The sequence below is a fragment of the Typopeltis vanoorti genome, chromosome 24, assembly GCF_054136105.1.
Source record: "Typopeltis vanoorti isolate ZY-2024b chromosome 24, IOZ_Tvanoo_1.0, whole genome shotgun sequence".
Lineage (NCBI taxonomy): Eukaryota > Metazoa > Arthropoda > Arachnida > Uropygi > Thelyphonidae > Typopeltis > Typopeltis vanoorti.
The window spans coordinates 89,610,604-89,633,179 of NC_143572.1; positions in this window are offsets into that span (position 1 = coordinate 89,610,604).

A 22,576-nucleotide genomic window follows, 5' to 3' on the forward strand; every position below is an offset into this window, starting at 1 on the left:
TGAATTAATTTTTTTTCGAGAACAAAGAAAATGTTTTGTGGAGTAAGCGATTAGAAAAAATTAGCAAAAAAATAAAAATAAATAAAAATGAAATTAGTGTTCCAAGGGAATGCAATATTTAAACGAAGAAACTATGCAAGAACCTTTATTTTGTCCATGCATTAAAATTGCTTTGTACAATAAAAAGAGAAAATAAAAATAATTTCTATATTTTTAGTTTATCCAATATAACTAGGATTCAGTTACCCAGCATAGAACGGGGAAGTGCATTCCTTGTTATAGACAACTGAGATGCAGCTAGGAGATAATCCGATTAACTGTATTCTTCAGCGGGAGGGTTTATCACACCTTCTAATGGACATGCTGACTGAATTGCACTTCTTATAACTTCAACATATAGCATGCTCCTTCAACCGATAGCATTCATGGTATCCAGATTTATCTGGACGTCTATAGATGTCCTGACCAGTTGAGGGGGGGGGGGTTAAAAGAGGAGGAACTGGTACAATTAATATATGACGTCGAACCAAATGGCGGGGAAAGTTCTGCCAAAGATTATGATTGTGATGAGTCCGTTAAAGAAATTAGCAATAGGATTAGACTTGGCAAGAAAGTTATTTTATGGATAATGATCTCTCAATGGAGCTTTCCAGAAAATTTACGAGACAATTGGATATTTGTTTAGTTCCATATTATGAACTTAATAAAAAATTGTAGCATAGTGGTAAGCAAGGGCTTATTACCGACTTCTTAAATTGATAACTAAACCTGCCGAAGTATGCAATAAGAACTATTGGATATATAAATAAAGAACATCTACGAAGTATACGTACAATTTATAATTTTTATAAATTTTTACTATGTATTTGTTGCATAGTTTATGTTTTCTTAACTTACATGAATTACCTGAATATGTCATTGTTTATATAATCTTAAAAAAAGAAAAACGATTTGGGAACCTAAACCTACCTTTTCTATGTGATTTGAGTCTCGCAAAACGCGATTTATATAACTTATGAACGCGGTATTTTTATAATTTATATAATTTATATAACGCGGAATTTTTGTGGAACCTAACATCCGCGTTATACGAGAGTTACCTGTACTTCAATTTGTATCTTACCTTCCAAGTCAGCAGACTTCATTCCTGCCCAATGTGGAAGTGTTTAAACTGTTTAAGAATATGCAAAAAAAAAAAAATTGACCTCTACTGTAAGCCGAAATTGTTCTATTTTTTTTTTTTCATTTTTATGCAATTTACATAACTGTTTACTATTAATTTACAAGTATACGTACACATATCATTTGTAGAGAATTAGCCAAGAGCTAAAATTAGACAAGATTTTTGCATGTGCATCTTAAATATTTTTTTTATGTTATTTAAATATTTTAGTTATCTTTATGCTAAGATGATAACTATAAAAGACCAATATTGTAGATAAAAATTCCTATTACCAACAAATTTATCATTTTTGTCAACAAATTTATTTCCCAAGTATTGAAACTAATTGATTATCAGTAATAATAATAATCGTATGATGATACACGGCCGTGAGTCCCCTTTATGGGGAGGTACAGTACCATCTGATTCTCCCCCAAATTTTATCCGGGGTCCGGAACCGGCATAGCTGACGAATCAGACCTATTGCTGGGTCAGTATTCCTGATTGTAATTCGTGTATGTTCACTGGACCGGTTTGCCTGCTTGCGGGATAAAAAACTCCAGATAAACTGGTGGAAAAACCCTGCTGTTCACGCCCAAGACCGGCTAACTTGGCTATGGCAGATCTTTAAGCTCCGCACGTCATTGACGGGAATCGAACCTAGGACACTCCTTCCCCAGGAGTACGGTTGCGAAGCGCATAGCCACTATGCTAACCGCACGGACTGATTTTCAATGATATGATATTACACTGTAAATGGATCATATAGTTTATATGTATGTTATCTGATTTGGCTGAACTTTTTTTTTCTTCAAATAACTTTTCCACTTTCATTCAGTTTACGTGACTTATTTACACTTAGGCTGGTGTGATGCATTATCTCTTGGTTTTATAATATGTATAATGTAATAAACTTGCCCTACTTTTATATTCCCGTTATTTTCCATATATAATTGCAATTACCAGCAACTTTCGTATACTCATAATAAATTAATCATATGAGAATTAGTAAGGAAATACAATTATACAGTGACATATATTTATATATATTATTATACGTATTATATTATACATTATGTTGCATTTCAATTTTTGCAATAATGTGCATTTATTTTAGAATACTATTCAAAACATAACACTGCAAGTTTCTTAAGCATTATTACTCTACATTGTAACTGAAGACAGTCGTTTTTGTTGTTTTCTATACTTCTTTTTATTACCTATTTTTCTGAAATCTAGTCTTCTAGTTTTGTTTGTTAATCGATAATCTTTGTTAGTGCATCCTTATTTATTTATTCATTTTAATTTACTCATTTTAAACACTGCATTTGTATACCAATTCTCTTTCTTGTTTTGGATTATTGCCTGTGGTCATTAGAGGATTATTATCATGAGGGGAGATACTAAGGGAAAGTGATCAGAGCTTACTTCACCTTTACGACGAGCTGCCTCGTACCTGAAAATATCTCAGGCGCAAACTTCACTTATCTCTCTGTATGCTTACTTGCGAAAAAGGATTAAAACCCAGTTTAGAAAATTGCTTGGTATCTTTAACATAGCATATACCCAAGTTGACAAACTTTCTACATATATATTATTATATTATATTTTATATAATTATACTATATTATACATATTATATTATAAGCTGTTGATTATCCGCCATTAAAACCGGAAAGTGTAGTTGACAAGTTGAAAGTATAGTTTTAATAATATTACAAATTATTAAAAATCAAATCAAATCAAGCTATAAGATACAAACGGGCGTGAAATCCGTCGCATTAAATTAAACATTCAAGATTTCTGTTTGTGTTAATTATTTTGAGTTTTTGTCTGCAGCTTCGTGACGTGACTTTTTTTGGTTTCTTGTTTTGTTTGTGGTTGATCGCTCTCAAACAGCTACCTTAGGGTATATTCCTAAACAACTAAATGTTTTCGAGGATGCCATATGTGTAGTTTCTTCATTTGAATTTTATGGGTTTCACACTAATGTCTTTCCATATGCAAATATCTGCGGCATAAATATGCTTCGGCCGAATGGATTAAGGCTTCGATGACTGTGTAATGTCTAAGTGAATATTAAATATGTTCTTCTGGCCTGCTTGCTTTTGATAGAATAAATAAATAAATATATGGACCACACTATGGAATCTGTAATGCTTGTAGCTTTCTAGTGAAAGCTCTAAGTATATTCTACAAAAATTCTGAATTCTGAAGGAACTTCGACAATGGAAATAACTTGAACCCTGATACCCCATTAGGAGATGGAAATGAAATTAAATGTTAAATATATTAAATATTAAATATCTTTGTGATAACTTCAGCGTTCTCCTTACGATTTTTTTAAACTGCAGAGAATAGGATATGTAGTTGTATCTCATTAAAATCTCAGTCTGAGCTAATTTCATAATTTTTGATTACATTTCTTTCTTAATTGTGGAAAGGCAGCATGCTCTAGGTTTCCCATTGCTATTTGACACTATGGAAAACTGTGATGCTTATGGCTGTCTAGTAAAAGTTCTAAGTGCGTTCTACAAAAATTCTTTAAATTCTTCGTTTACGATGCAACTTTACATTCAATGATGAAACCTTTCAGCCATTGATTTCAAAAATGTGATAATATAAGAACTTTTAAAAGATAAACCAGAAAGAAACACAAATAACAGTTTATGAATAATATATTATCTATTATCAACCTTTTCCCCAACATGAATAATTACTGACGTTCATACTCCTGTTTACACTATATCATTATGGTGCTTAGCACAACATTGATACTGAAAACTACGGTGACCATAAAATGCTAACATCTTTAAAACATTACCAGTGGTCTTTCTGCTTGTTCATAAATTTAGCTTCGCATACTCAATAACCAAAGAAAATTGCCCTGACATGTAACAAATATAAATGATGCTCTTTGAAATTGAAGAACGGTTTCATAGGCAAACATTCCATAACTACAGCAATTAAATAATGTGACAACTTCATTATGATATTAGAACTGTTTATTGACAAAGAGATTATAACATAAATTCTTGGTTTTGGTACCCTTAAAATTAAAAATTAAAACGATTTGACAAAGATTGTTTTAACATTTATAATAATTATATAGTTAAAATATATAATAATTTATAATATAAAATATATAATATATATAAATACATTATATATTTATATATATAAAAATAAAAAAATATATAAATTTATAATAATGCTTAGTTAAAACATAAAATTATCTGCAATGCCACGTAAATAATCATCAATGTCGTTAGTTGGTGCAAAATTGCTAACTAGTTTTTTATTTTCTCTGCACATACTCTATAGCGTTTCCGTCCAGCAGGAACCTCTTGGCCACTTATATATTGTTCAATGCGCAGTTCATTGAGATTTTGCTCTCTTCTTAGTGCCTCCACAAATTTCCATATAGTAGGATGACTGTCAGAAATTTGCTGTTCAAAGGCTCTATGCCATCCTTCAATATAATTGTTCGTTTTCGGCAAGTCTTTGTTGAACTGCTTCACAGCAGTTCCACATTTCATGAGGAAAACGTGATGGACAGCGCTGATATCTAGTTGGACGCCCAATCCACGTATCTTCAAAATAATGAACTGGTTGTGCTTCTATAGGAAAAATGTTATCTTCGCAAAGCTTTCCAAATACGTTCGCTCCATTGCTAGTAGGAACAAACTCAATAGCAGACAATATCCTAAGACGTAAAGCAAAATCCACATCCGTATCGTATCTTCGTTGGAGGCCGCATGCTTGAATTTTGCGAAAAATGCATTGACAAAAGTGAAAAAAGCATCCACGATGTCGAGAATGTGGAAACTCGATTTTTAATGCAGTGATCATTGCAGTTTCAAAATCAGTTAGTTCTGTTATCGGAGATACAGACGGTTCTAAATTCTTTATCTCTCTTAATAATTTAAGGTAAACTTCTTCGGTTTTGTTGGGCAGTAGTGCAAAACCAAGGGTATGGCATTGTGGTTTCGAAGACCATGTATAGTGTAAAGTTGGCAAAAAAGATGAGGTACAGTTTTAAAGGTCCCGTCAGCATACCAGTGCTCTGATCGTGCTAAAAGCTGCAAATTTCTTTCGATGCTATAAATAACAATGCGATCGGCTGTGGGTCCAGAGTCAAACAGTAAAAAATCTTCTCCTTTTGTTGTTTTCCTCAAAACGTCTGGAAATATGATATCTTTTCTATAAGTTGGCACAGTTACACCAAAACTCTGTTTACTTCGTACATTTCGTATCGTCCTTTTTAAAGTATTAATTGCTGGAAGTTTCGCTACTGCAGGCTGGGTGAGTCCAACATGATGTACAGTGGATTATGACATGTATTTTTTGCGCTCTCACGAATATCATTCATGAATTTGCTTACCTCAATATCTTGAGAATTACCACTATGATTATGATCACCTGATGATAGAGTCATCTTGAAAAAAAAAGTTCCTACAATGCAATGATTGCAAATAAGCCTCGCTGTCAGTAATTATGAATTAGTATCAAAGGCGGTTAACATGAAATACCGAACTATGATTGGTTATTTAAGTCTCAATCGGCAATGCCATCGAAATATGACCTTAAAAGTAGAGTTAGCATGACGTAGATAATTTAAACCAATCGGTTACCTCTATTGCAGGATATAATAATGAAGAACTGGTTGCGCACAAATCCTTAACTTGATTAGGTTTTATTCTTAGACACACCTCAGAGCCAATGTTACCACCATCATCATCATCATCAAATTCCTGCCATGTACCCTCAAGGGGTGTACAGGATATGATAGTACTACATGAAAAAATTTACACCATTACTAACTTCCTATCTACAACTTTTCTCCAGATCAGTCTACTTGACAAGACTCCAACATTATCAGATCTTATATTTCTATCATCTAAGGCACTTTGTACAGTATCAATCCACCTATATCTTGGTCTTCCTCTGGGTCGTTTTGCTGCCGACCTGGCAGAGAACACTTGTTTTGCTAATCTTTCTTCGCCCATTCTGTTTAAGTGACCATACCACCTGAGATTAGCTCGGCTAACACATTCCTGGATGTTGACAATATCAAGTTCTTTCCTAATATCCTCGTTTTTAATATGATATTGCCATTGATGCCATCTGTTCATGCCTATAATCTCTCTCAGGACTCTCATATCTGCGGTCTCTTGTCTTTGGTCAAGTGTTTTACTTCTGACCCAGCGCTCAGATCCATAAGTTAAAACTGGTTTGAACACTGTCTTTTATACAGCTAATTTAGTGTTCCGACTAATTTCTCTCTTATTCGATATGAATTTATTCAACTGACTTCCCACCATACCAGCTTTGCTGATTCTGTTGTTTATTTCTATATTTAATTTACCATCTTCAGTAAAAATCGTGCCTGAGTAGCTGAAATGTTTCACTTGTTCCACAGGTTCTCCATTCACAACACAGTTGACATTTTCAATGATTCTGCCTATTTTCATTGTCGTTGTCTTTTTATTGCTGACCTTCATACCATATCTATTACAACAGCTATTCAATTTAGTCAGAGAATGGTGCAGACTTGTAGCGGATTTATTTAGAAGTATAACATCATTCGCATAAATCAAGAAGCTGAGATTAACATCTCCAATATTAATATCAGTTTTAGTACCACTTTCCTTCATAATATAATCCATATAGATAACGAATAACACATAGGATAAAATACCCCCTTTTCTAACACCAGATTTAACATTAAACCATCTTCCTGTACTTCCTTCAATTCTAACTGCTGACTTACAACTCAAATAAAGACTAAGTATTGCTTGATATAATGCCACATTGACACCATATAACTGTAGCGTATTGAATAGCTTCTCTCTTGGCACCTTGTCATATGCCTTTTCCAAATCGACAAAACTAAATACAGATCTTTGTTATATTCCCAGGCTTTCTCGACTATTTGTCGTAAAGTGAAGATCTGATCCTGACAGCCTCTATTTGGCCTGAATCCAACTTGTTCTTCACCAAGCTTTTCTTCCACAATTCTTCTCAACCGTTTCTCAAGTATACTTGCATAGATCTTGCCAGGAACACTCAGTAGGAAAATACCTCTGTAATTCTCACATTCAGTTTTATTTCCCTTTTTATATATGGGCACTATTAGATCTCTACTCCAATCATCGGGAATTCGTCCCTCTGTCCAGGCTTTCTGAACTATGCAGTGCAGCCACTGTAAGACTCTTATACCACCATACTTCAACATTTATGGTCGAATATCATCTACTCCTGCTGCCTTTCCACATTTCAAGCCTTTGATGGCTTTTTGTACTTCAAGTATGGATATGTATTCCTGACTGCATGCCTGGTCAGTGTTTTGTACCACTGTGCTGTCATCACTGCTTGTTTCATTTAGCAGTTTTTCAAAGCAATTACTCCATACTTCAAGGATATCTTTTTCTCCCATTTTCATGTAACCTTTATCATCTCTAACTCCTTTTACAGCACTCTTTCCCCCATTCCTAAGCTTCTTCAACAACCTCCAGAATATTTTGCCACCTTCTTGATATTTATTTTCTATATTCTTGCCAAAGTCCTCCCATGACTTTGGTTTAGCTAGTTTTACACAGTGTTTAGCATTCTTGTATTTGTCTCTGTATTCTCTAAGAGCACAAGCTGACTTATTTGCCAGGAACTTTTGATATGCCTTCTTCTTTTCTTTCACTGCCTCTTTAACTTCCTGTGTCCACCAGGGAGTTCTGATTTTTCTATCCTTGCAGACAACCTCACCACATGCCTCTCTGGCAGAATCAATCAATGTTTTCTTCAAAGTTTGCCACTGAATCTCCAAGGTTTGATTCCTGTTCTCAAACTCTTTCATTTTTTCTTCAATAATCTTTGTGTATTTTAGTCTACAGTTCACATCTGAGAGCTGCTCAACTTTTATTCGCTTTAAACCTTTCTTACATGTTATTCTTTTTAACATGAAATTCAATTTTATCCTGCTCAAGACTAAATAGTGATCACTTCCAATTTCAAATCCTCTGTACACTCTGGTGTCCTGCACCAGGGAGAAAACATCACTATCAACAATAACATAGTCAATGAGACTTTTCTTATTCCTTGCCTCTTCTCTCCATGTGAGAGAAGAGGCAAGGATAAAGCAAGAATACTTAATTCTTACACAGTATAACACTTGCTATTGATTGCAAACAAGCATAATATATACACTACTAGGGATGTATATGATAAGAAGAATATAGAACTAATAAGAAAATAAGGACGGTTTATACACATATTTTATATATCGTTATATAAAATATATATAAATATTGTTTATATATTTTTATATCTAGGAATTTTTTTTTATCATATAACTATATTCTGTTTTTAATGACTGAAGGAAATGAAAGCGAACCTCCATATTTTTTTTTATTATTATCAATAAAAAAGAAACAGCGAAAGTGTTGAGATGAAAAAAAAAAGAACAAAAGAAGATATTAAAATCCTTCATGCACTGAAATATTGTATCAGCCTGGAAGAAGTATCAGAATCGTTGCGTATGCGTATATAAAATTTTGTCTAATTACTTCCTCCCATCCCCATTTTTTTAAACAGACTTTGTTCAAGAAGACTGTTTTCTGAAATACTCTGATTTAATCATCCATATAATAAAATGTCCAAAAATTTAACAGTTCACTCCGATATATTAAGTTTTGTTTGTGTTTATTCACATTCAAGTTGAAACCGTAAGTATTCTGAATATAATTTCAGAATACTTACGGTTTCACCACGCATATGCGTGTGCTTCATAGGAACAATCAAACAAAAAATCTTTATGTATAGCAAGATAGTACAAAAAGTTATATTATTATTATTATTATTATTATTATTATTATTATTATTATTATTATTATTATTATTATTATCTGAGACCTCCAGGGAATTATTAATCTAAGACAATAGTTGTTATCAGTAATTATTTTCTTCAACACTGCTAGATATACTACTGTATGTATTATAGGTATCGTATTTAAATTATTCATTATACTGTAATTTTGTTTTTCATCCGGTCCAGTAATGTATATCTTTCACTTCTTGTCAAATTTCATTTGCAACTGTATTAAGCAGTTGTCCATCTTTTTGTTTTATAATAGTTCACGCTTTATCTGATAGTCTCACCAATATCTTATATTATCATAAAATTTAGCACTATAACACAAGGAAAAGAGTGAATAATACATTTTAAATGTATTACTCCCTTTTTCCTTATGTTGTCGTGTTTTTATGATAATCTTATGGCAAAAGTGTCTCAAAAACAACGTCTTGTATGCTTTAATTCTAATATGTCATTTGTAGGTTTTTCTGACTTGATTAATTATTCGAATTGCTGTGCATTGCTTTTGAATTCGATTATTACAATAATTTTCTTCTTCTTTGTAAGATTGTAGAGGAACCAAAGTAAAAAAAAAAACAACTTTGAAAGTTTTTTACTTTGTTCTATTATAACAGATGCCACGAAATTATAATCTCGGTTTTAAAGGCAGCCTTGCTGGAAGCCAGGATTTATTGGTTTCCAATTTGATGCTTTTACTTTCCACCCAATTTGACTACTATGAAGTTATATCTATAAAGATTATAGATTAAGACTTGCATATATAAACTATCAGCAAGCAAGTATAACGCAACACGTCAATCATTAAGAAAACAGATGGCTCTTTACACTAAAAACTTAGCATTAACGCAGCTATTATGATAAACAAGTTTATTCCTGATAACTACGAATCAACAGATGAAGACATCCACAAAACTTACAGACAAAGAATGAAAACAGTCATTGACACACCTAGCGACGACTTATTTGCAACTAATGAAATCGAGTCAGTATTAAGATTAATGGAACCAAAAAAAACTCCTCGAGAGAATGGAATAACCATCGATATACTCCTAAAGACGTTGTCGAATTCTCCGAATTCATAGCAAACGTTTACAACGAATACCTAAAAAGAGGGCGATTTCCTTTAATATGGAAACGCTCTAAAATTATCCCTATAATCAAACTAGGGAAAGAAACACTCGACGAAGATAACAAATACAGTTAAATCAGTCTCATAAACGTTGCTGGTAAGGACTAGAAAAACTTCTGGTAAACCGAATAACGCACTGTGTCTACTCAAGAAACCCATTAAGCAGCAATCAAAATGCATTTAGACTTCCGTCCAGCACAGTAGACCCAATTATGGAGGTTAAAGAGTTCACTGAAAACAATATACAGTAAAAAAAAAAAGATTCCCTATTGATCTCACATGATGTGCGAGGAGCCTTCAATGCTGCATAGTGGCCATCCATAATCAATCAATTAAAAGATTTAAAATGTCCAGAAAAACCTATTCTACCTTGCAAAAAAATATTTTACAGACAGAACAGCACCAAGACGTTAAGAACCACAGTTATAACAAAAAAAGTCAAACGAAGCTGTCAGCAGGTTTCTGGAACATCCAGTACGATTCGCTATTAAGATTTTGTTCACTACCGAAATAAAAATAATACCTTTCGCCGATGATGCAATGTAATGTTTCGGTCACGCGACGGCTTACATTTTGAGGTAACGACCAACAAAGAACTCTTCAAAATGGCAGAGTGGACACGCGAGAAGAAATCACCTTCGATAGCACTAAGTCTAAAGCAGTGCTTCCCAAACGTTTGGTTGTAATGGCCCGTTGGAAAAATTAAAATATTTCACAACCCCATTGAAAAAAAAATTCGTATTATAGACATATATTATTATAATATTTGTTGTATTTATATTCAATACAAAACATACACAGCGAATATTGCAAAAATCAAATGCAAATATTATACTTTTAGCATCTTACATACACATTTGACATGACACACTTAGTCTTAAAACATTTTAAATTTGTTTTCATTATTTCACGGCCTTCTCAATAAAACTAACGGTCCCCAAGGGGGCCGCGGCCACAATTTGAGAAGTGCTGATCTAAAGTACACCACATCTGTCGCAAATAATCAAAACAACCCATAACGGTCTTTCCAAAGGTTGAAGTTCTGGAGGTAGCCAGTCAGCTAAAATACCTAGGAGTAACAAGAGATGGAAAATTGAGATTGAGGGATTAGGCCGATGAGCTCTGAAAACAATATATACAGGAGCTATACTATCATTGATAATTGACGGTCAGCTTAACAGCACCATGCGACTTATATCTGGAACCATTAAAACAACTCCTATTTATTGGCTTACAATGCTAAGCAACATAATACCACCAAATCTAAGAAGTGATGCTCTGTTCCGAGAATATGACAAAGTACTCAGAAATACTGAATTGCCTATACATAATGCCATATCAGAACTATAGCTTAACAGATTGAAATCAAGAAAGCCCCCTCTTCGTGAAGATAAACATCTGAGAATGACTGATTAAAATACTAAAAATTAATGGAAACGAGTGTGGAGCATGAATACTAATGCCTAACTCGAAATTTAGTTTGATAGTTGCTGCCTCAACATCCCGACAGGGGCGCGCCAGTAGTGTCTGGCGCCTATGTGCAAAACTTTAGTTGGCGCCCCTATTCTCCCGTCCAATAAAAAAATCACTTTAAAAAAACGTTTTTTTTTTTAAAGTATTTCCTCCTCTTTGGCGCCTTTACTATCCTGGCACCTGTGTGCGTCGCACACATTGCACATATGGCCGGCATGCCCCTGTATCCCGGGTATGGAATTGGAAAGACATGGATAACACTGAACAGGATTCGTACGCCATAGAAGATGTGCAAGCTTTCTGTAGAAGTGGAGGAAAATTCCCTTACCGGAGTGTGACTGTGGACACCCGAACTAATCAATCCGTCATATTTGCATTGAGTGCAGTCTTCGCCATATACGGGTCAAAGGAGCGACTTCCTAGAGGCGACACCGCCTTCTATAGACTGGATCAGAGAACATGATCTTAACTTATAAGTGCTTTGTCTGTCAAACGTGTAACTGCCTGTTTTATTGTAATTATTTATCATTTACACTTTTTTTTTATTTTACTTTTTACCCATTTTTGTAAATGTACTTTTATAACTTTATGTAGATTGCCATACGATAAACAATAAATAACCTCCTAGTAGGGTTACTGTTGGAAAGAAAACGAAAACACCACACACACACACACTTAGTAATCTACAGTTTATTCGACATCTGAAACAACAATCGTTCAAAGATTTGAACCGTAGGTCAGATGTCCACAGAAACTGCACTTTCTCGCGATAGTTTAGGCTGCTGTGCAGTCAGTCGAATTATCAATTTATTGTTTTTTTCCTTAACACTAGATATCACTCTTTCCAGAGATGTAGAATGATGTTAAGCTGCAAACTAACTTTAACTAGGCAAAATAGCTGAAAATATCACAACATTTTCTGCAGAAATGGTATGGCGCCGTAAACGAATTCATTTTTAATTTAAATTAAGGGGATATTAAATCCCACATTGTTTTAAAACCGAATAAGAAACTCAAGGATTTGAATCAGATCAGAGAGTTTCATGCCGAATATAGTAACTATAAAAGTATCGGCGATCATTAGCGTAAAGCTAATGCAAGTGACCCTAGTACGTAGTACAATACCGGACAACTCGCAGCAAAGGTAGTGATCGCCGATACTTTTATAGTTTACTATATTCGGCATGAAACTCTCTGATCTGATTCAAATCCTTGAGTTTCTTATTCGGTTTTAAAACAATGTGGGATTTAATATCCCCTTAATTTAAATAATGTTTATATCGCCGAAATGAAGCCTATTGGCTCTTTATATTTAAGTTCATTTTTTATATGTAGAAAGACATCCCAACTAATGTAATTCTGATTTATATATTTGATATAATTACATTAATATATTTATATATTAATGTAATTCTGATTTATATATTTATATGATTTACAACCTTAAGTACCCTGGAGTATATAAATTGTGGTGTGATTGCAATATCCCATACTTTGGTCAAACTAACAAATCTATTGAACAACGCATAGAAGAGCATAAGAGAGACATCTCATACAAAAGATCTCATGCAACTGCTTTATCCAGTCATGTTCTTTTTTCAAATAATCCTAATGATGACCAACAAAGCCACTCTGTATGCTGGAATAGATCAGAAAATATTTTTCGCTGTGAAGATGAGTTTGAAAGAAAAATCGTAGAATCACGTGAAATCCTACTGAACCCGGTTCACTTAAATAATAATTTAAGTTATAACATCCCAGATAGCCATGCTGCAGTTATTCAATATTGGCGTTCACGTGAACTTGCACGCACAATTGCAACAAACAATGGCACGCCAGTTGGAACAACTTGAAAAATACAACGTTTTTATGTATCGATTATGTGAGGCAATTTGTACCTGTAATTTCCAGTTTGTTTATTTAAATAATTCAATGTTTATTAGTATTCCTTTCCTTTATAAATACCTGAAGAAGGCTGCTATATGCCGAAACTAGTAGTATTTATCATTAAAATCTTTATATGTTATCTCGGTCTTGGAGTCATTAAATCTATTTTTTGAAATGTATAACAACCGAGTAAAAACTAATCGCCACATATATATATATATATATATATATATATATATATATATATATATATATATATATATATATATATATATATATATATATATATATATATATATATATATATATATATATATATATATCTTCTTTCTTAGCATAAACTTTCATTTCTTGATAACATGATCAGGAAATGAAAGTTTTAATATATATATATATATATATCTTCTTTCTTAGCATAAACTTTCATTTCTTGATAACATGATCAGGAAATGAAAGTCTTAATATATATATATATATATATATATATCTTCTTTCTTAGCATAAACTTTCATTTTCTGATAACATGATCAGGAAATGAAACTACCTACCGGCAATTTATTCTTACAATTCATTTGTAAATATATAGGCTGTGTATTTTTTAATTCCTGGAAAAGAAACTTTTTTTTCCTCCTGGAATCATTCATTCATTATTTGGTGCCACAAGTAAACATGTGGAGTGCAATTAACTTTTCTTAACAATTAACTACAATCCACACAACTCTTAGTGACTGATCTTCAGGGCCGTTCCGTGGGTTTGCGCCGCCTGAGTGCAAAATTTTTGTGCCCCCCCCTTCCATTAAAATTTAAAAGATCCCGAAGTACAATAACACGTTACGAATCATTTTATTATACTGCACATTAAGAGGAAATCTCTCTCTCTCTCTCTCTCTCTCTGTAAAAAATATAGTTTATGATCCTTTTTCATTAACGTATGAATTTTTATTAGCTAATGCTGCTATTTAGAATTTATGATCAGAGATGTTGAAGCATAGATTAATATCATGACTTTTAAGACGTCATTAAAAGAGTTTTTTTAAATGGGAAGGGGCGGACAAATATGCTACTGCACGTGGTGACAAAATTTCTAGGGCCGGCCCTGGGGCCAGTCCTGGTGAATATGGTGTTTGAGGTAGATATTGAAATCCCAAGTCCTATATTGTCTGTTGGATAACATAAGCAGGTGCATTGTCCTGCAAAAGCAACACGCCTCTGCTTAGTTTCTCGAACCGATTTTCCTTCAGTACCTCCTTCAATTCCTTCAGAGTTGCTGTAAGAGTTTCATCTTTCTTGAGGTAAGGTAAGGATTACGCCATCCATATCCTAAAAGAAAATGGCAAGAACTTTCCCTGCTGACAGTTTGGTTTGAAACTTCTTTGGCCATGGAGAACCTTTGTGTCTCCACTCCATTGACTGTTGTTTGTTCTCTGGTCATAGTGACGAAGCCATGTTTCATCAACGGTTAGAATATGAGCTAAAAAATTTCACGAGGATGAAATCCCTTTATGAAATGTTCTTTTAACATCTCAACTATATCCACCTCAGTGGATATCATTCACTGCAACCAGTATGCCCCGCCAAAAAATCGCTTTCCGAACGAAGCAGGATAAATAGTAGTTATAAATAGTAGGATAAGAAAAAAAAATATACCTCTCAAAATAATCCAAAACAAACAAAAAAAATTGCACACACATCTTCGCCCCCATATGCCTTATAATTCATTTTTCGGTGAACTGTATTTTCGATGAATTGCGATTTTTCGATGAATTGTTGTTTTTCGATCAATTGCGTTTCGATGAGTTGTCGTTTTGATTAACTGCTCATCGGTGAATTGCTTTTTCGGGGAATTGTCTTTCGATGAATTGCTTTTTCGATTAATTGTTGTTCGATAAACTGATTTTCGATGAATTGTTTATTCGGTGAATTGCTTTTTCGATGAATTGCCTTCGATGAATTGCCTTTCGGTAAACTGTTTTTCGATGGACTCTCCGGATACCCGCTGATAGTTATTTAACAAACTAATATCGATTATAGAATTATTAGGGCCGGCCCTGGGGCCAGTCCTGGTGAATATGGTGTTTGAGGTAGATATTGAAATCCCAAGTCGAATATTGTCTGTTGGATTACATTAGCAGGTGCATTGTCCTGCAAAAGCAACACGCCTCTGCTTAGTTTCTCGAACCGATTTTCCTTCAGTACCTCCTTCAATTCCTTCAGAGTTGCTGTAAGAGTTTCATCTTTCTTGAGGTAAGGTAAGGATTACGCCATCCATATCCTAAAAGAAAATGGCAAGAACTTTCCCTGCTGACAGTTTGGTTTGAAACTTCTTTGGCCATGGAGAACCTTTGTGTCTCCACTCCATTGACTGTTGTTTGTTCTCTGGTCATAGTGACGAAGCCATGTTTCATCAACGGTTAGAATATGAGCTAAAAAATTTCACGAGGATGAAATCCCTTTATGAAATGTTCTTTTAACATCTCAACTATATCCACCTCAGTGGATATCATTCACTGCAACCAGTATGCCCCGCCAAAAAATCGCTTTCCGAACGAAGCAGGATAAATAGTAGTTATAAATAGTAGGATAAGAAAAAAAAATATACCTCTCAAAATAATCCAAAACAAACAAAAAAAATTGCACACACATCTTCGCCCCCATATGCCTTATAATTCATTTTTCGGTGAACTGTATTTTCGATGAATTGCGATTTTTCGATGAATTGTTGTTTTTCGATCAATTGCGTTTCGATGAGTTGTCGTTTTGATTAACTGCTCATCGGTGAATTGCTTTTTCGGGGAATTGTCTTTCGATGAATTGCTTTTTCGATTAATTGTTGTTCGATAAACTGATTTTCGATGAATTGTTTATTCGGTGAATTGCTTTTTCGATGAATTGCCTTCGATGAATTGCCTTTCGGTAAACTGTTTTTCGATGGACTCTCCGGATACCCGCTGATAGTTATTTAACAAACTAATATCGATTATAGAATTATTAGGGCCGGCCCTGGGGCCAGTCCTGGTGAATATGGTGTTTGAGGTAGATATTGAAATCCCAAGTCGAATATTGTCTGTTGGATTACATTAGCAGGTGCATTGTCCTGCAAAAGCAACACGCCTCTGCTTAGTTTCTCGAACCGATTTTCCTTCAGTACCTCCTTCAATTCCTTCAGAGTTGCTGTAAGAGTTTCATCTTTCTTGAGGTAAGGTAAGGATTACGCCATCCATATCCTAAAAGAAAATGGCAAGAACTTTCCCTGCTGACAGTTTGGTTTGAAACTTCTTTGGCCATGGAGAACCTTTGTGTCTCCACTCCATTGACTGTTGTTTGTTCTCTGGGTCATAGTGACGAAGCCATGTTTCATCAACGGTTAGAATATGAGCTAAAAAATTTCACGAGGATGAAATCCCTTTATGAAATGTTCTTTTAACATCTCAACTATATCCACCTCAGTGGATATCATTCACTGCAACCAATATGCCCCGCCAAAAAATCGCTTTCCGAACGAAGCAGGATAAATAGTAGTTATAAATAGTAGGATAAGAAAAAAAAATATACCTCTCAAAATAATCCAAAACAAACAAAAAATATTGCACACACATCTTCGCCCCCATATGCCTTATAATTCATTTTTCGGTGAACTGTATTTTCGATGAATTGCGATTTTTCGATGAATTGTTGTTTTTCGATCAATTGCGTTTCGATGAGTTGTCGTTTTGTTTAACTGCTCATCGGTGAATTGCTTTTTCGGGGAATTGTCTTTCGATGAATTGCTTTTTCGATTAATTGTTGTTCGATAAACTGATTTTCGATGAATTGTTTATTCGGTGAATTGCTTTTTCGATGAATTGCCTTCGATGAATTGCCTTTCGGTAAACTGTTTTTCGATGGACTCTCCGGATACCCGCTGATAGTTATTGAACAAACTAATATCGATTATAGAATTATTAAGAGCGGAGGAAAAAGGCTGTCGCCGCTACATTATCGAGGTCGTTCAAACCTAAGAAGTTTGTACCAATGACACAAACATCCTTCATTTCTATCAGATGTTCGTAAACTCGATGTAGATCATATGGGTTCATTTGTAGATCATATTGGTTTTACAATAATATATTGGTTTAAAATATTGGTTTTACAATAAAATACTTTTTTATGGTTTTAATTTTTACCTTACATTTAAGTGAACCATTAAATCTAAAATCCTTAAAGCTACTAAGCTACTTATCGTTCATGAATAAAAAGAATAGCTTCTACGATATGGGAGAGAATTTGCAATAATCCTTAAATAAATCAAATGGGAAAAAATAAAGCAAATAATAAACCCTAAAATATAATAACCAATTAATGGAAACAAAGAAAAAACATGCAAAAATCATTCATTTTTTCACCTTTTTAACTAGGTTTAAAATTTATAAAATGAATTTAAAAAATGACCAAAAAATCTGAATATGAAGAAAAACAAACTCAAGATGATCGTTGTGAATCCGGAAAGGTATTAAAATGTTCCTAATTTCTCTATTTGCAAAAAATAGAAATTCTTATCGATTCTATGTTTCTAATGGAGAAAGTCATCGTGATGTTTATGACACGGGCAACATTATTACTAAAATAGAATTAAATATTAAAAGATATATAATTGACAGATAATTAACTATCTTTCACTAATATTCTGTCTATGCTGTAGTCCAAATTACACTTCACAACTGATGTGAATAAAACAATGCCTGACATTTTAATTTGAAGTTACTTTTGATTACTTGATTTTTATCTGATTGGTATTATTTCTTTTTTTTTATTTTTATGTTTAGGCTGAAGAGATACCTTTCATTCTGAAAAAGTTTCCTATTGGAACCCTGTCATTCAAGGAACAAAATGCTGTTAGTATTCCACATGTTTACCTAATTGTATTTATAAAACTTAATTATACCTACAAATGAATGATTAGCATGTAAGATTCACACTATTTGCACACTTCTACACTTGTGCACATGTCGATAAGAATTCGATTGCACTTTTTTTCAGAAATAAAAATGTAAAAACAGGTCGATATGCTGGCACTTTTCAAAATAAAATAAATTCTACTTCAAAGTGGAATGACACAAACTTTTTTGATTCTACCTGCTGACCTTCAGCATTCTTTAACTTAAAGCTGTCTATAATTTGATATTATGGATTATCTTTTTCAATCGAATTAGTATTTTGATGAATTTGTTTTAGACTGGATTGATCTCTAAACTGAAGCGTTTATAAAAGTAACTTCAACGAAAAAGTACGTATCCCATGTTTCTATACGCCTGTTATTGAAGAAAAATTCCTGAGGAGGTTATTAAAGGAAGAATGACGTTAAATATACTTTTCCCGGAAACATATGACTGAAAGACACCGATGACATTCTTCTCAAAATAGCCAAGAAGAGACAGAAGTGTCTACAACTAAATCTCAGAGTTCAAAACATTGACAGATCTCTGTTTCCTGACCACCAAATGAAGAGTATGCTAAACTTCGATTAAGTGAGTTTGCAACATCAAATCCTCTTTTAAATTCGAAACATATCACCAGCAAAAATGCGTTACACCCATCGTGCTCTATAAAACAATTTGAAAGTTTCGACCGTGGTGTGGAAGCTACACCCTTAGAGAAAAAGTCAAAAATATGTATCAAACAAAAAAAAAGAAGTTACCACTAAGTAGTATATGAGTTTCATCGCCCAATGCCCAATATCATCGCCAATGCCAAATGTATATCAATCAATATCAATGCCCAATATATATATATGTTAAAGATACTAAGCAATTTTAAACCTGGTTTTACTCCATTTTCCAAGTAAACAAACAGACAAACAAGTCAAGTTTGCGCCTGCAAGTGTTGCAAGTCTAGCTGATCCTACAGGTAGTGCAGGACGAAGGCAACTCGTGGTAAAGGTGGCATAAGCTCTGATCACTAATCTTAATATTTACCCTTAATGCCAAAACACATCTCCTAGAGGAGATGACAGACTCACTCCGTCACCGAGAAGAACTTCTCAGCGTTGGCTCTACCTAGTGGCAGGCTCACCCCACCACCAGCCAGAGCCATAATCTCAGCGGTGGCCCTTCTCAGAGACAGGCGAAAACCCAAGAAGAGCCTCCCATTATCCGGCGTCTGGTCTCATCAGTGAGAGCCAGGCTAGAAATACCAAGATTTTAGTAATACAGAGCTTCTAAGTATTTTACCAGAACAAGTTACCATAAGGTGTTTTAACTTTATTAAGTAAAAAATCTCAGGAGGAGATATAAATGTAGAAAGTATTTTACCTTGTATTTTACCAGTATTTACCAGTATTTTAATATTTATTATACCCAAGGTAAAATACTTTCTATATATATATATATATATATATATATACATAAAGGTGGATAAAGTTCTGACCACTATTATTAATATTTCCCATAATGTAAAACACATCTCACTAGGAGATGTATACTGTTATACTTTATAGGAGGGGGGATCACTACCCAGATCGGTTTCAACCTCTTTTGAGGTCTCCTCGGTGAGTAGCTAGACCCTGGAATATCAAGGTTTATAATAATAAAAATTATCCCCAAAGTAAAAACTTTTCACATCTTTATGTCATCCAGAGTTTCTTATTCAAAGTAAAAGCACCTTGTAGCAACTTGTATATGTAAAGTTGATAAGGCTCTGTATTACTAAAAATTTTGGTATTCCAGGGTCTAGCTACTCACTGAGGAGACCTCAAAAAAGGTTGAAACTGGTCTGGGTAGTGATCCCCCACACCCATAATGTATAACAGTATATATCTCCTAGTGAGATGTGTTTTACATTATGGGAAATACTAAGAATAGTGACCAGATCTTTACCCACCTTGACAACGAGTTGCCCTGGTGTTGCACTACCTTTATATTTGAACTACTTTCAGGCGCAAACTTAACAATTTTGCTTACTTGGGAGAAGGAGTAAAAAAAAAAAACCAAGTTTATAAAATTACTTAGTATCCTTTATATATATATATATATATATTCAAAAATATTTTGAATATATATATTTTGAATATATATAATGAATCTTCGTTCATTACTTAGAAAACTAACTGACTGTTAGTTTTCTAAGTAATGAACGAAGTTTTGGAAGCGTAGTGAAGCAAGTTTTTCTTAAAAAACTTTTATTAATAATGGTTTATCTCCAAAGAAAATTGTCAAATTTCTTTCCTCCAGGCACTCAACTACTTCTGAAGATCCCTCTTCCCGAAAAGCCTTCATCTCCTTGCCTTACATCAGCTCTCTTTCACCAAAACTGACCAAGATTCTCAAGAAATTTAACTTCAAAACTTGCTTCACTACGCTTCCAAAACTTCGTTCATTACTTAGCAAACATAAACAGAAACATCTTCCTACTCAGTTTCCAGGGGTGTACAAGATTTCGTGTGATTGTGGAAAACCATACTATGGACAGACTGTTAAATCCATCCTTCTACGTTTTTATGAACACCGTAGAGATATCTCCTATAACAGGACTAGAGCTAGCGCTCTCTCTAGCCACGTTCTCTTTTCAGCTAACTCAGACGAAGGCCGCCAACACATTGTAAACTAGACTCAAACTGCTAACATCCATGTGTGCTACGATGAACTCGAAAGAAAGATTGTTGAATCTAGAGAAATTTCTAGATTCCTCTCATATCAACAACAGCCTGAGTTACAATCTCTCTGACGCACACGTTTCTTCTGTTCAGTATTGGCGCACTCGCGACAGCGCATAGTATACGTTTGTTTGGAACTTATACTCGCATTTGTTTTTCAAACACGCTACTGTCTTTTTATACTTGTTCTGTTATTACAATTTTAAGTCTCTGTAATTTTTTATATACTTCTTTGATTGTGATACCTGAAGATGATATTGATCTATTCAACGAAACTAGTAAACTAGCAGTATATTTTTAAATATATCTTGTCATCTTTTATTCTCTCGCTAACAGTCAGTAAAGTTTTTGAATAATATTCCAACCGAGTAAAAATCAATTCCCATAATAAATAAATATAATATATATAAATTCCCATAATATATATATATATATATATACAGGGTGTTCGGGATAAATTTGACATATTTATAATTAATTATATTTTTCCGTAAGTTACATGTATTAACACACACTTCTCTTCATTTAAAAGTTTGGACCCTTCTTCATTCATATACAAGATGTCAGAAAGGATGGATAGCTGGAACCCACCTGAATCATGGAAGATAATAACTTGTATCATGATGATTCGTGCCCGCCATCAAAATAAGGATATTACGACTGCTGCCCAATGCTCCCTGAATACAGTAAAAACAATCAGGCATGAACTAGAGACTTGCAATGGTGACTACGAGGATGTAGCAAGAAGAAAGATCCCTAGCAGACGATCTGATTGCGTTCGTACAGCAGAATTCCTCGCAAATCTGCAGGAACAGGTGTTGAAGAACCCTGGCATTGGAATTCGGGCTTTGTTCGTGGAGTTGCTAACTGTAGTCAAGCCCTGGATAACAAGGGTAGCCAATGGTAGGCCGTATGTATGGCAGCAGGATTCGGCCCCTTGCCACACCTCTGGGAAAAGTCAAAAATGGTTGTCTGAAAATTTCTACGACTTCACCAGTCCAAATGTTTGGCCTCCAAACTCCCCAGACCTTAACCCCATGGATTATTTTGTATGGGGCGAAGTTGAAAAAGACACCAATCGCACTTCCAGTAATACAAAAGCCCAGTTAATGGATAAAATTAAAACAGTTTTTGCGGCCCTTCCCAGGGAGACTGTAGCATCAGCTTGTTCGAGGTTCCGAAGCAGAATTGAAGCTGTGATCGATGCTAATGGTGGTTATTTTGAGTAAATCTTGTTGATAGTATTGTAATTAACTCTGCCTGTAATGTTTTTTTGTCAATTCATTAAATTTAATAGATACAAAGAAGATTTTCTTTTTCCTTACGAAACTGTCAAATTTATCCCGAACACCCTGTATATATATATTACTTATATTATATTATATATATATATATATATACATATAGTTTCACATATGGAATTCGGTT